General features: G+C 39.6%; 1 protein-coding gene and 1 pseudogene across 1 annotated transcript in view; both read left to right on the top strand.

Annotated features, from left to right (window-relative positions):
- The window catches only part of ARMH4 (armadillo-like helical domain containing 4), a 147,945-nt gene that overhangs the window by 26,090 nt on the left and 108,521 nt on the right, over positions 1-13,334 (top strand). The gene's annotated exons all lie outside the window — the stretch shown is intronic.
- LOC113899288 lies at positions 11,216-11,724 on the top strand (annotated as a pseudogene).

Genomic DNA, 13,334 nt, shown 5'->3' with positions numbered 1-13,334 from the left:
CTCTTGGGATTTACTCTTTTAAAAACTTTCGTATATATCATGTACTAAGTTTCTTCAATCATGTCCGCCTCTTTGTGATCCTATGTATTGGAGCCCTCCAGGCTCTTCTGTCCATGGAATTCTCCAGGCAAGAATATTGGAGTGGGTTGCCATTTCCTCCTCCACATATATACCATACGGCAGTGTTAATTACATTAATTATGTTGTACATTACATCCCTAGTCCTTACCTATCTATAACTGGCAGTTCGTATCTTTTGTCAGCCTTCCTTCAGCTTTTCCTCCTTTTATCTCCTGCCTCTGATAACCACAAATCTGATCTCTTTTTCTATGGGTTTGTTTTTAAAGTATAACTGACTGCCAACATTGTGTTAGTTCCTGGTACACAACATAGTGATTTGATATTTTTTATACATTTCAAAATTATCACCATGATAAGCCTAGTTATGTCACGATGCAAAAGATACTTTGTCATTATTGAGATGAATTATTTCTTAAGAATAGTTTTTAGAGGCAGCAACCAGGTACTCAGCCTCAGGCTAACAAATACCTGATTTATAGGAAACAGTGCCAGGTCTGTCCTGAGTAGGTTGTTCCGAGTTCTAGGTAAAAGGATTGGTTTTGAGTGTTTCATCTGGGCTCATACTCCAGGGTTGACAATCCTGTGAGAAGTGGTCCAAGCAGGGCTTTCCATATGTGGTGGTTTGTGCAGTTGTCGAAGCAAGCTTGTAGCTTGGGATGTGGAGATTTCAAAGACATTTTATATGTTTGCAGAAAATCAAGGTATTTTTAAAAGCATGATTTTTCAGTAAGAGGCTAGATGTAACTATCCTTTTTCTGATATAATCATTGAGAATTTTATTGCAGCAGAGTACGAATAATTATGAACTTTAACAATGTATAAAATAATATGAGCATATTACCAACTGCATTTATCAGGCTATATTCATAACCATGACCCTGTTTTGGCATCAGACTACTTATTAAAATGAATATATATCCCTAAAGGCAAAGATTAGAAGGAAAATAAAATGCATTGATTTGACTGGCCTTACAAGCTTTTAAAAATTGTTCACACTTGGAAATATTAAACATTTACATTGATTCTGCCTACATTTACCTACTTTTTTTCTCTTTTTAGCCATTCTTCCTTCTTTTAATTGTTTAATAACTCCAGAAAAAACATTCTGTGGAAACTTCTTCTACAAAAATGGTGTAAAGAGGGACTTCCCTGGCAGTCCAGGGAGTGTGGGTTCCATCCTTCATTGGGGAACTAAGATCCTGCACAGTGCATGGTGTGGCCAAAACAAACACACACACCCACAAACAGAAAACACTTTTAAACATTATAAAGAATCTTCATGGTTTTATCATGAGAAAGAGATTCTCCAGGTGGTTAGTGGTCCCCTCACTGCTCCCTCCGGGTTTTCTCAAGGTATCTGTTTCATATACTCTCTGCGTCCTCTTTCCTTTTAATACTCCAACTCGAGCATAGATGAAAACTCTCTCACTTGTTTCAGCTAAAATTAGTAGAAATTTAAAAGCTACTTAGCTCAAATCTAAGGGAACACAAAGCAAATAAACCAAGAAAATAAAAGAAACATAAAATGCATTAGTCTTACAGGGTACAAATTTCTCTCTGATCTTACCTTAGCTAAGGAGCTCCCAGGGCTCCCAGCCCTTGACTCATTCCATGCTCTGAGAGGGTTTTTAATATTTGGTACCCAAAGCTCTGGAACAGTTTTTCAGGCACCTTGCTATGCTTTCTGGCTTCACACCTCTTGACTTGTTTCCTATTCAGAGGGTACCTTCTCATTCTGTCTTCCCCATCCCTGCCCCCACGTGGAAGAGCCAAGACAAAGATGCAGATTTCCTCTAGAGCCGACCACCAAGTAGGGAATCCCCAGCCCCACTTAAATATCATCTGTCCTGCTTTCCAATATGAAGGAGACACCTTCTATCCCTAGGCAGTTGACAACCAGACAATCATCATAATTGACACTAAGTATATCCCACTCTTTAGAGGAAATCCCATCTCTGTTAAAAGCATGTCATGATTCATGTATGGGCAATATCACACTGTTCTCACTATACAAGAAATACACTTGTATAGGGTCGTTCTAAAACCAGCTTGAACATCTGGAACTTCACAGTTCACATATTGCTGAATCCTGGCTTGGAGAATTTTGAGCATTACTTTACTAGGCTGTGAGATGAGTGCAATTGTGCGGTAGTCTGAGCATTCTTTGGCATTGCCTTTCTTTGGGATTGGAATGGAAAACTGACCTTTTCCAGTCCTGTGGCCACTGCTGAGTTTTCCAAATTTGCCAGCATATTGAGTGCAACACTTTCCCAGCATCATCTTTCAGGATTTGAAATAGCTCAACTGGAATTCCATCACCTCCACTAGCTTTGTTCATAGTGATGCTTTCTAAGGCCCACTTGACTTCACATTCCAAGATGTCTGGCTCTAGGTGAGTGATCACACCATCGTGATTATCTTGGTCATGAAGATCTTTTTTGTACAGTTCTTCTGTGTATTGTTGCCACCTCTTCTTAATATCTTCTGCTTCTGTTAGGTCCATACCATTTCGATCCTTTATCGAGCCCATCTTTGCATGAAATGTTCCCTTGGTACCTCTAAATTTTCTCGAAGAGATCTCTAGTCTTTCCCATTCTGTTGTTTTCCTCTATTTCTTTGCCTTGATTGCTGAGGAAGGCTTTCTTATCTCTTCTTGCTATTCTTTGGAACTCTGCATTCAGATGCTTATATCTTTCCTTTTCTCCTTTGCTTTTTGCTTCTCTTCTTTTCACAGCTATTTGTAAGGCCTCCCCAGACAGTCATTTTGCTTTTTTGCATTTCTTTTCCATGGGGATGGTCTTGATCCCTGTCTCTTGTACAATGTCACGAACCTCCGTCCATAGTTCATGTCCGGGAGTTGGTGATGGACAGGAAGGCCTGGTGTGCTGCGATTCATGGGCTCGCAAAGAGTTGGACACGACTGAGCGACTGGACTGAACTGAACTGAGGGTCGTTCTGTCACATCCTATAGCAAATAATACTCGGTACGATGCTGCTCCGCAAACAGAGGGCTATGTTGGCTGCATCGGGTCTTTATTATGATGTAACGGCTTCTCGTGGAACATGGGCTTTTCTTGTTGCAGTGCTCAGGCTCTAAAGTGCACGGGTGCAGTAGTTGTGGTGCTCTGGCTCTCTAGTTGTGGCATGAGGGCTTAGTTGCCTCGCGGCACGTGGGATCTTAGTTCCCTGACCAGGAATCGAGCCTGCATTCCCTGCATTGCAAGGCGGATTCTTAACTGGACCTGAACCACCAGGGAAGCCCCTTAAATGAATCTTTAAGACCACTTTGAGAAGCCAAAGTGGAAGGGAGGGAAAAAATGCTAAGGGGAGAGGAGGGAGATCCTGATCTAGAAAAGTGAAAGTGAAAGTCGCTTAGTCATGTGTCTGACTCTGCCACCCCATGGACTGTAGCCCGCCAGGCTCCTCTGTCCATGGGATTCTCCAGGCAGAAATACTGGAGTGGGTTACCATGCCCTCTTCCAGGGGATCTTCTACACCCAGGGATTGAACCCACGTCTCCCGCTTCGCAGGTGAATTCTTTATTGTCTGAACCTAGAAACGTTATTGGAGTTAATTTGTTCAAAGATCATTTTCCCTCTTGGGCCACTCTCATTTGCCACCTGGGGGTGACAAAAGCATATAGATGGGTTTTCCTTAAAAAGTTGATATCATATTCATTTGAAGTGTATGCTGCTGCTAAGTCACTTCAGTCGTGTCCGACTCTGTGCGACCCCAGAGATGGCAGCCCACCAGGCTCCCCCATCCCTGGGATTCTCCAGACAAGAACACTGGAGTGGGTTGCCATTTCCTTCTCCAATGCATAAAAGTGAAAAGTGAAAGTGAAGTCGCTCAGTCGTGTCGACTCTTAGCGACCCCATGGACTGCAGCCTACCAGGCTCCTCCGTCCATGGGATTTTCCAGGCAAGAGTACTGGAGGGGGGTGCCATTGCCTTCTCCGAAGTGTATGCATACTATAAATTAATAAAAATTATATTGTAGTCCTTTGAAGGCATTATTTTGAAGAGGAAGATAATGAATTAGAGTTCTGTTCAATTTTTTTCAATCACCATATGTTGAGGGCTTATTTTGTGCAAGGCACAATGCTTGATCCTGTGGGTAGGACACAAAGAAGAGTAAGACAGAATCTCTGGTTTCAAGAAGGTAAATATACACAGGTATGATAAAACAAACACATTTCCACTAATTAATTTGTAAACCTCATTTTGAATTAGTTAAGTCATGTTTTTAAAGTTTGAAGGGAAATCTACTTTCATAGATATTTTTGCAAAATTAATAATCAACCTAACCAACCCATGATTTATCTTTTGAGTGTATGTGGATTATTTTTTAAAAAATATTTTTTATTTTTTTAAATTTTTGTTGCACTAGGTCTTCAGTGTTGCTTGCGGGCTTTCTCTAGTTGCAGAGAGCAGGAGCTACTCTTTCTTGCGGTGCACAGGCTTCTCATCGCAGTGGTTTCTTCTTGAAGCCAGGCTCTAGGTGCATGGGCTTCAGTAGTTCCAGCATGTGGACTTCGTAATTGTGGCTTGCTGGCTCTAGGGTTTGCAGACTTCAGTCGTCGTGGCACAGGGACTCCTTAGTTGTGGCTCTCGAGCCCTAGAGTGTGCAGGCTTCAGCAGTTCAGCACATGGGCTCAGAAGCGGTGGCACATGGGCTCAGTTGCTCTGCTGCATGTGGAGTCCTCCTGGACCAGCAATCAAACCCATGTCACCTACATTGGCAGGTGGATTCCCATCCCTGTGCCAAGCTCCTATGTGGATTATTATGCATAAGTTTTGTATATGTTTGCTTAATATTTCTTTACTAAATTACTGCAGAGAAAGGTTTTATTCTGGATGGCTCAGAATTTATGGATACAATAATATTAAAGCTTCTCTGTTTCTCTTTATAGCACCCTTGATAAGTAGAACAATATTGCTGTAGTCTCACTTTCCAAAGGGAAATACATAAGAGTCTGTCATCTGAATCCAAAGTGAGTTGTTTCTAGTGACTAGAAGCTAGATTTAAGAACTTACATAACTTGTTTCAGTGCTCTCTCTATTAAGATAACTCAATTTAATTAGGGGCAGGATCTATACAAGATAATAGAGAACACCAATTATATGGGGTCAAGGCTGAAAAGGGTTTATGTACTGACCAGAAAATGTGAGGTTAGTTATGTAGACTGATCTTTTTAGCTTGCTAACCAGATATAGGAGATGACATTATCAACAGCAGAATCCTCTACAGAAAGTAATGTTAAATTAAATAAGAAAATATTTAAACATCTTTATGAAATATGGGCTGAATCCAGAATATCTATCAAGGGGGTGTTTGAAGTGCACAAATTATCTTGTCTCAAACAAGATATAAAATTTTTTCATGTATGTACCTTTTAAATATTGTGAAAGTTAGAATGGAGGAAATTACTAATGATCATGTTCACTATTACAGAGTTAATAGAAAGTTTGAACTTTAGTAAAATGTTTTCAAGAAATTTGTATAGATTAATATGGGAGGTTTAAAAAAATCACTGTGAGGGGATTTTAAAAAGAGAATTAAAGCAATTAACAAACAGTTAAAGCAGAATGTTTAATAAGCAATAAAATTTGAGATTGTATGTAATTTAAAAATACACTGCAAATTACAGATGCTTTTATGAGTGAAATCTGGAATTTGAAAATGGTGTTTGAAAAGCCAATAAACTCTCATTTAACTTACTAGACCTACTTTAAATGTAGATGATATGGATACTTTTGGAAACTCACTCTGTGGATTTCAGTTTCTGATGAAGACTCTGACAGACCCAGCCATAGCAAAATGACTAGGTCTTTCATAAAACACACACTTTAGTACATTAATGACGTTGCAGTCAGAAAAAATCTTCAAGGATTGTACTTTTTAGCTCAGTCCATCCCAAAGTGAGCTGAAACCTAGCAAGTGAGCTGTAAGGAGTAAGCAAATTGGAAAGGGAAAGGCCTTCTAGGACAATAGTAATACTAGGAGTCAACATCTGGACTTGTAGCAGGAAGAGGAACCCAGGCTGAAATTCCCACATTAAGGCTGTGTCTTTAAGAGGGGAATAAAGCAGTTCCAGGTTTGTGTCACAGCCTGAATCCCTACAGAAGCAGAGGTAAATCTTCGCTGGAGAAGAGCATGCCCAGTTGAAATGCATTGTTTTCCCACAGATTAAATTCAAGCAAATGTAGTCTCATAATAAAAGATCAATAAACTGTCAAGGAAACAAACAGCCATGACTGAGAATCAGCAGAAAAGTGAAATAATTGATTGACCTACTCCTTATCCAGGACCTTAGGTACTAAAACAATCAGAACAGAGTGTGAAATAACCATGTATAAAAAGATTAAAAGAAAGAAAAGATGAAATCACAAAAATTGTCAATAATAAGAAACTGACAAAAATGACCCAGCAGATTTTTGTTAAAGGAATAAAGCATTTAGAAATAAAAATAAAATTGTTGGGAGAAAACCTTTGATAATTAAATGGTTAAATATGCAATAAGAGAGTTAGTGAATAGGAAGATCAGTTTAAAGATATTACAAACAGTATAGTACCAAGAGACAGCAAATGAGACAACAAGAGGGGAAAGCACAGAAAAAGTGGGACACATAGAGGAACGAATTCAAATATGTCAATAATGACAATAAATACAAGGGAACTAAATATGGTGTTCAGTTCAGTTCAGTCGTTTAGTCGTGTCTGACTCTTTGCGATCCCATGAATCGCAGCACGCCAGGCCTCCCTGTCCATCACCAACTCCCGGAGTTCACTCAGACTCATGTCCATTGAGTCGGTGATACCATCCAGCCATCTCATCCTCTGTTGTCCCCTTCTCCTCCTGCCCCCAATCCCTCCCAGCATCAGAGTCTTTTCCAATGAGTCAACTCTTCACATGAGGTGGCCAAAGTACTGGAGTTTCAGCTTTAGCATCATTCCTTCCAAAGAATACCCAGGACTGATCTCCTTTAGGATGGACTGGTTGGATCTCTTTGCAGTCCAAGGGACTCTCAAGAGTCTTCTCCAACACCACAGTTCAAAAGCATCAGTTCTTTGGCGCTCAGCCTTCTTCACAGTCCAACTCTCACATCCATACATGACCACAGGAAAAACCATAGCCTTGACTAGACGAACCTTTGTTGGCAAAGTAATGTCTCTGCTTTTGAATGTGCTATCTAGGTTGGTCATAACTTTCCTTCCAAGGAGTAAGCGTCTTTTAATTTCATGGCTGAAGTCACCATCTGCTGTGATTTTGGAGCTCATAAAAATAAAGTCTGACACTGTTTCTACTGTTTCCCCATCTATTTCCCATGAAGTGATGGGACCGGATGCCATGATCTTAGTTTTCTGAATGTTGAGCTTTAAGCCAAGTTTTTCACTCTCCTCTTTCACTTTCATTAAGAGGCTTTTTAGTTCATCTTCACTTTCTGCCATAAGGGCGGTGTCATCTGCATATCTGAGGTTATTGATATTTCTCCCGGCAATCTTGATTCCAGCTTATGTTTCTTCCAGTCCAGCGTTTCTCATGATGTACTCTGCATATAAGTTAAATAAACAGGGTGGTCATAACTTTCCTTTCAAGGAGTAAGCGTCTTTTAATTTCATAGCTGTAATCACAGTTAGCTGTGGGATTTTTGTAGATGTCTTTTATCAGGTTGAGAAAGTTTCTGCCTTTTCCTAGTTTGCTGAGACTTCTGTTTTTGTTTGTTTGTTTGTTTTTGGTCATTAATGGATATTGGATTTTATCAAGTGCTTTTTCTGAATCTGTGTTTCTGTACCTATTGAGTTGATGATATGGTTTTTCTATTAATATGCTGAGTTATACTGATTGATTTTTGAATGCTAAGACAACTTTGTATTTTGGGGATAAGCCCAACTGTATCATCCTTTTAACCTGTTGGTTTCAAACAGATTAGTTTTGTTCGAACAGATTAGATTAGTTTGAAAACTCAAAAAGTTTTCGAACAAAATAAAATTTAAGACAAAATGCATGACATAAAAAAATACTGTACTAAACTATTAGAGAATATACAGTACCTTAAAGCACACAGTAAATATTTACAGAAACTGATCATGTGCTAGACCATAAAGCCATCTTGACAAATTTCAAGAATTGATACCATGCCGGCCAATTCTCTGATGTCTGCTCAATTTAGACATTTAAAATAAAAAGATAAATTGTCCCATACCTTTGAAAATTAAAAAAAATACTTCTAAATAATTTATGTATCATTTTGCAACCCCATGGACTATAGCCTGCCAGGCTCCTCTGTCCATGGGATTTTTCCAGGCAGGAGTGCTGGAGTGGGTTGCCATTGCCTTCTCTAGGGGATCTTCCTGACCCAGGGATTGAACCTGGGTCTCCCGCATTGCAGGCAGATGCTTTACCCTCTGAGCTACCAGGGAAGCCCATAGTATAAAATAAGAGTAATTAAAAATGAATCCTAGTGAAATATTCTTTCAAAACTTGTAAGATAAAGATAAATGGATACTTAAAGGGAATGGCAACCCACTCCAGTATTCTTTTTTTTTTTTTTAATCTATTTATTTATTTGGCTGCCCTGAGTCTGAGTTGTGGAATGTGTACTCTTAATTGCGGCGTGTGGGATCTAGTTCCCTGGCCAGGGATTGAACACAGGCCCCTTGCAGTGTCTTGGCCACTGGACCACCAGGGAAGTCACGCACTCCAGTATTCTTGCCTGGATAATCCCATGGACAGAGGAGCCTGGCAGGCTACGGACCATGGGGTCGCAAAGAGTCAGACACAACTGAAATGGTTTCTCATAGCACATTTAACCTTTAAAGCTTCTATTAGAAAAGAAGAAAGTCTGAGAATTAATGTCCCAGGCAGCCTCCACTTTAAGCTATAAAAACAAAAGAACCCCAAAGAAAACAGAAGGAATGAAGTAATAAAAGTAAGATTTCATTATCTTACTTTTCCATTTCACTGATCCATGACGGCTTGACTAAGATTTTGTAAAATTTGTATGGAAGAACAAGAGTTCAGGAAATAATTCCCAGTCAGTGCACTGCTAAAGAAAAGGATTAGAGGCGAGGGACACTTGCTCTATCAGATATTAGGACTTATAAAACTCTTACTATATATATTTAGGCAACGTGGTCATGGACAAGGATAATTAAAATAACTAGTGGAACAGAATAGAGAGCATAGAAACAGACACAGTTCTATAGGGGTTCTTGATGTAGGAGAGAGATGGTTTTACAGAGCAGTGGGGAAAGCATTTATTTTTCCCCACAAAAGTTCTGGGACAATTGGTTGTCCATATAGAAAAAATTAAATCAGAGTGAACATAACCTGATATACAGAAACTGATTCCATATGGTCTAAAACTGATGTGAAACATGAAATTCAAACACTTGAGAAAAATTATAGAATATTTCACTCCCTAATGGTACACAAGGATTTTTTGAAGTCATGACACAAAAACTGCTCACCACAGGAAAATGTTGATAAATTCAGCTGAAACTGAAAACTTTTATAAGAAGTTAACTAGAAAGGCAGTGAATGTACAACTTCTAAAACTGGGGAAGGTTGGGAATTCCCTGGTGGTCCGATGGTTAAGGCGCTGGTCTTTCACTGCTGTGAGTATGGGTTCAGTCTCTGGCGGAGGAACTAAGATCCCACAAGCCACGTGGCCAAAACAACAACAAAAAACTAGGGTAGGTGTTTGTAATACATATAATTTTGTAATACATGTAACTGATAAAGGATTGTGTCTAGAGTAGTGAGAACTCCAAAAAAATCAATAGGGAAATGACAGACAACCCAAAAGAAGAAGGAGCAAACATGATTAGACAGAGATACACAAACATGATCAAATATACAACCTCAGAAATAATTTAATTACAAAAATGCAAATTACCTCCACAGTGACATACCATTTTATATACACTGGATTTAAAAAAAAAGTGTGACAATAACAAAAGTTGGTGAGGATGTGGAGCTAAGGAAATATATCTAGACATTATTTAGAATGTTGAACACTTCTATTCCTTTGACCGAGCAAGTTTACTTTTAGGAACATGCCCTAAGGAAACCTTTGAATAGATCTATTACAGATCATATATGAATGTTTGTAACAGTACTATGCATAACAGCAAAAAATTGGCAACAACTAAATAACTCAAAAGTTTGTTCACATATGCTAAATAAATAGTACTAAGTTGCTTCAGTCGTGTCCGACTCTGTGTGACCCCATAGACGGCAGCCTGCCAGGCTTCCTCTGTCCCTGGGATTCTCCAGGAAAGAATACTGGAGTGGGTTGCCATTTCCTTCTCCAGTGCATGCATGCATGCTAAGTCACTTCAGTCGTGTCCAACTCTCTGCGACCCTATGGACAGCAGCCCACCAGGCTCCTCTGTCCATGGGATTCTCTAGGCAAGAATACTGGAGTGGGTTGCCATTTCCTCTCCAATAAATAGTGACATGCTTGCAAAATGGAATACCATAAATTGGTGAAATTTACAAACTGGTATTTTGTTAGATGTGTGAAACTTAAAATCATAATTTTGAGTGGAAAAAGATCCTGAAATAAAACATTCAGTAATTTTTTTCTCCATTACATCCTTCTTGTTGTTTTTCTAAAACATTTTAAAAAATTGAAGTATAATTGATTTACAGTATTTCATGTGTATGGCAAAGTAATTCATCATTCAGTAATTTTTTAATGACATTCAGGGGAAGTAGGTGGTTAAGATGATAGAGGAATATGCAAACAGATGCCAAAGTATTAGTAATATTCCAGTTTTTTTTAGCTGAATGTGAGTTCTCTGGGATTTATTTCATTATTAAGCTTAACAGTATAAATATGATATATATTCTCTTGTATATATCTAATATTACATGATAAAAATATGAAAACAGTTGGCAGAAATGCTTAAGTTTTAAAGAAGTTTTAAGGAATGTAATGAAATTCTATAACATCTAAATCAGCTTAACATTGAGAGCTGCTGAATTTTGTGGTCATTGTTTCAGTAGTTTCTAGGGTTCTTCAACCCCTTCCAATCCCAGGGAGCCATCTGCTGGAGAATGGCTTCAACTCCTTAAAATGAGATTCATTTTCTTTTCTGACTTTTCAGTTTTGCACCCAATTTGATGCCCAAATTAAAAATAAATTGGAGGCAGGTGCAAGCCCACAAGACGGCTGGAGTGGGCCGTCTGTGGCAGGCGGCATTGGCCCTGCTCCTTCCGGCCCACGCCTGCCCGCCAGGGAGCTGTCAGCTCACAAGAAGATTGTTGATCATTATGAAAATCCCCGAAACGTGGGGTCCCTTGACAAGACATCTAAAAATGTTGTGACTGCATTGGTGGGGGCTTCAGCATGTAGTGATGTCATGAAATCACAGATTCAAGTGGATGAAAAGGGGAAGATCGTGGACGCCAGGTTTAAAACATCTGGCTGTGGTTCTGCCATTGCCTCCAGCTTGTTAGCTGGAGGGGTAAAGGGGAAGACGATGGAGGAAGCCTTGACCATCAAAAACAAAGATATCGCCAAGGAGCTGTGCCTCCCGCCTGTGCAACTGCACTGCTCCGTGCTGGCCGAAGACGCCAAGGCCACCTTGGCTGATTACAAACCGAAAACAGAAGAGACCAAGAAGAAATGAGCCCCGGTGATGCCTTGAAGGTCCCACAGGCTGCCAGCCCCTCAGCCATGCAGACACATAGGTGTTGAGAAGCCCTTGCACTACAGTAAGTGAACTCTGAGATCCGTACATTTGCCGCGCACGTTGTGACTCTAACTCAAGCAAAATACACAGCCTAGTTCTGAACCCTCTGGTTTCTTGCAACTCACTTTCATCGCCTTAACCTCTCGTGTGTCTATTTCGATTTATGTGTATGACCCCAAAACTGAAATCAGTAGTGAAATCTCTATTGATTGGGTAGTCATGAAGTGCACAATATCTAATTTTATCTGAATCTTTGGGGGGAAGATTACCAGTAGAAGGCCTTGGTAAGATTATTTGGTAGGACCAAATAATAAGTATTATACAAGTATTTATGTACAAGTATTATACATAAAACAGATTTTGCATCTATATAATAAATAAAGGAGTATTGTGAGACTAAATAAATAAATTGGAAAACAAAAATAAAATGGAAAATTAAAGCAGTACCATCCCTAGAGCTTTATTTACTCTATGTGTAGAAACCATTCTGCTACAGTGGCTTTTGATTATATTGTATAGGGGCTCCCAGGAAAACACATGGCAACAAACATTTCTTCTTTTAAAAGTCTGGCACTGGAATCTGTCAGAGCCATTCTTTTATGGGGGAAATGGGAGAAAGACTCATATGCTAAGCGTCCACCCAGAGAATTCACCGTTTCTTTTCATTGTATCCTTCATCTTCACATGCCCTAATCTATGTGGCTTAGTTTTGATTATAAACTTTGTAAAGAGAAAGAGAAGTTTGACTCTTAAACCTAGTGAATAAATAGGCAAAAGATAAGGATTCAAATTAATCACTGCTGTTCCAAAGAGTTTTAGTTGCTCAGTTGTCTCTGACTCTTTGTGACCCCATGGACTGTAACCCACCAGGCTCCTCTGTCCATGAAATTCTCCAGGCAAGAATACTGGAGTGGGTTGCCATTCCCTTCTCCAGGGGATCTTCTCAACTTTGGGTACCAGATGCGAGGAGCCAACTCATTAGAAAAGACCTTGATTCTGGGAAAGATTGAAGGCAAAAGGAGAAAAGGATGACAAAGGATCAGACAGTTAGATAGCATCACCATCTCAATGAACATGAATTTGAGCAGACTCTGGGAGATAATGAAGAAGAGGGAAGCCTGGTGTGTTGCAGTCCATGGGGTTGCAAAGAGTTGGATGTGACTTAGCAACTGAAAAATAAACAACAATTGCAAAGAGACAGAAAGTTCAGGTAGGAGCCTATTACTGTAAGTCAAGGATAGCCAGGTCATGTTGGGGAACAAGTGTTACTGGTGGGGTTCTTCCTACTCCTATTATTGGGATGACAAATTCTCAACCAAGGGTTCCCCTTGGACTCATCAATAATACTCTGGAAATGCTAGCTATGTCTCTGTCTTCTAGAGCTGTAAAACTGTCTAAATGGTGATACAAATAGAATGAGAGAAATGGAGCATCTTTGGTGGGAACTGCTTATTGAATGGCAACTGGACTTTGCAGTAGAATCAGATTACTCAGGCCAGGACCACAAGACAAACTTTCTCCAATATCTTCTATTGATTTTGTTGGGG

The sequence above is a fragment of the Bos indicus x Bos taurus genome, chromosome 10 (genome assembly GCF_003369695.1).
Source record: "Bos indicus x Bos taurus breed Angus x Brahman F1 hybrid chromosome 10, Bos_hybrid_MaternalHap_v2.0, whole genome shotgun sequence".
Classification (NCBI taxonomy): Eukaryota; Metazoa; Chordata; class Mammalia; order Artiodactyla; family Bovidae; genus Bos; species Bos indicus x Bos taurus.
This window is presented reverse-complemented; position numbering and strand designations above follow the sequence as displayed.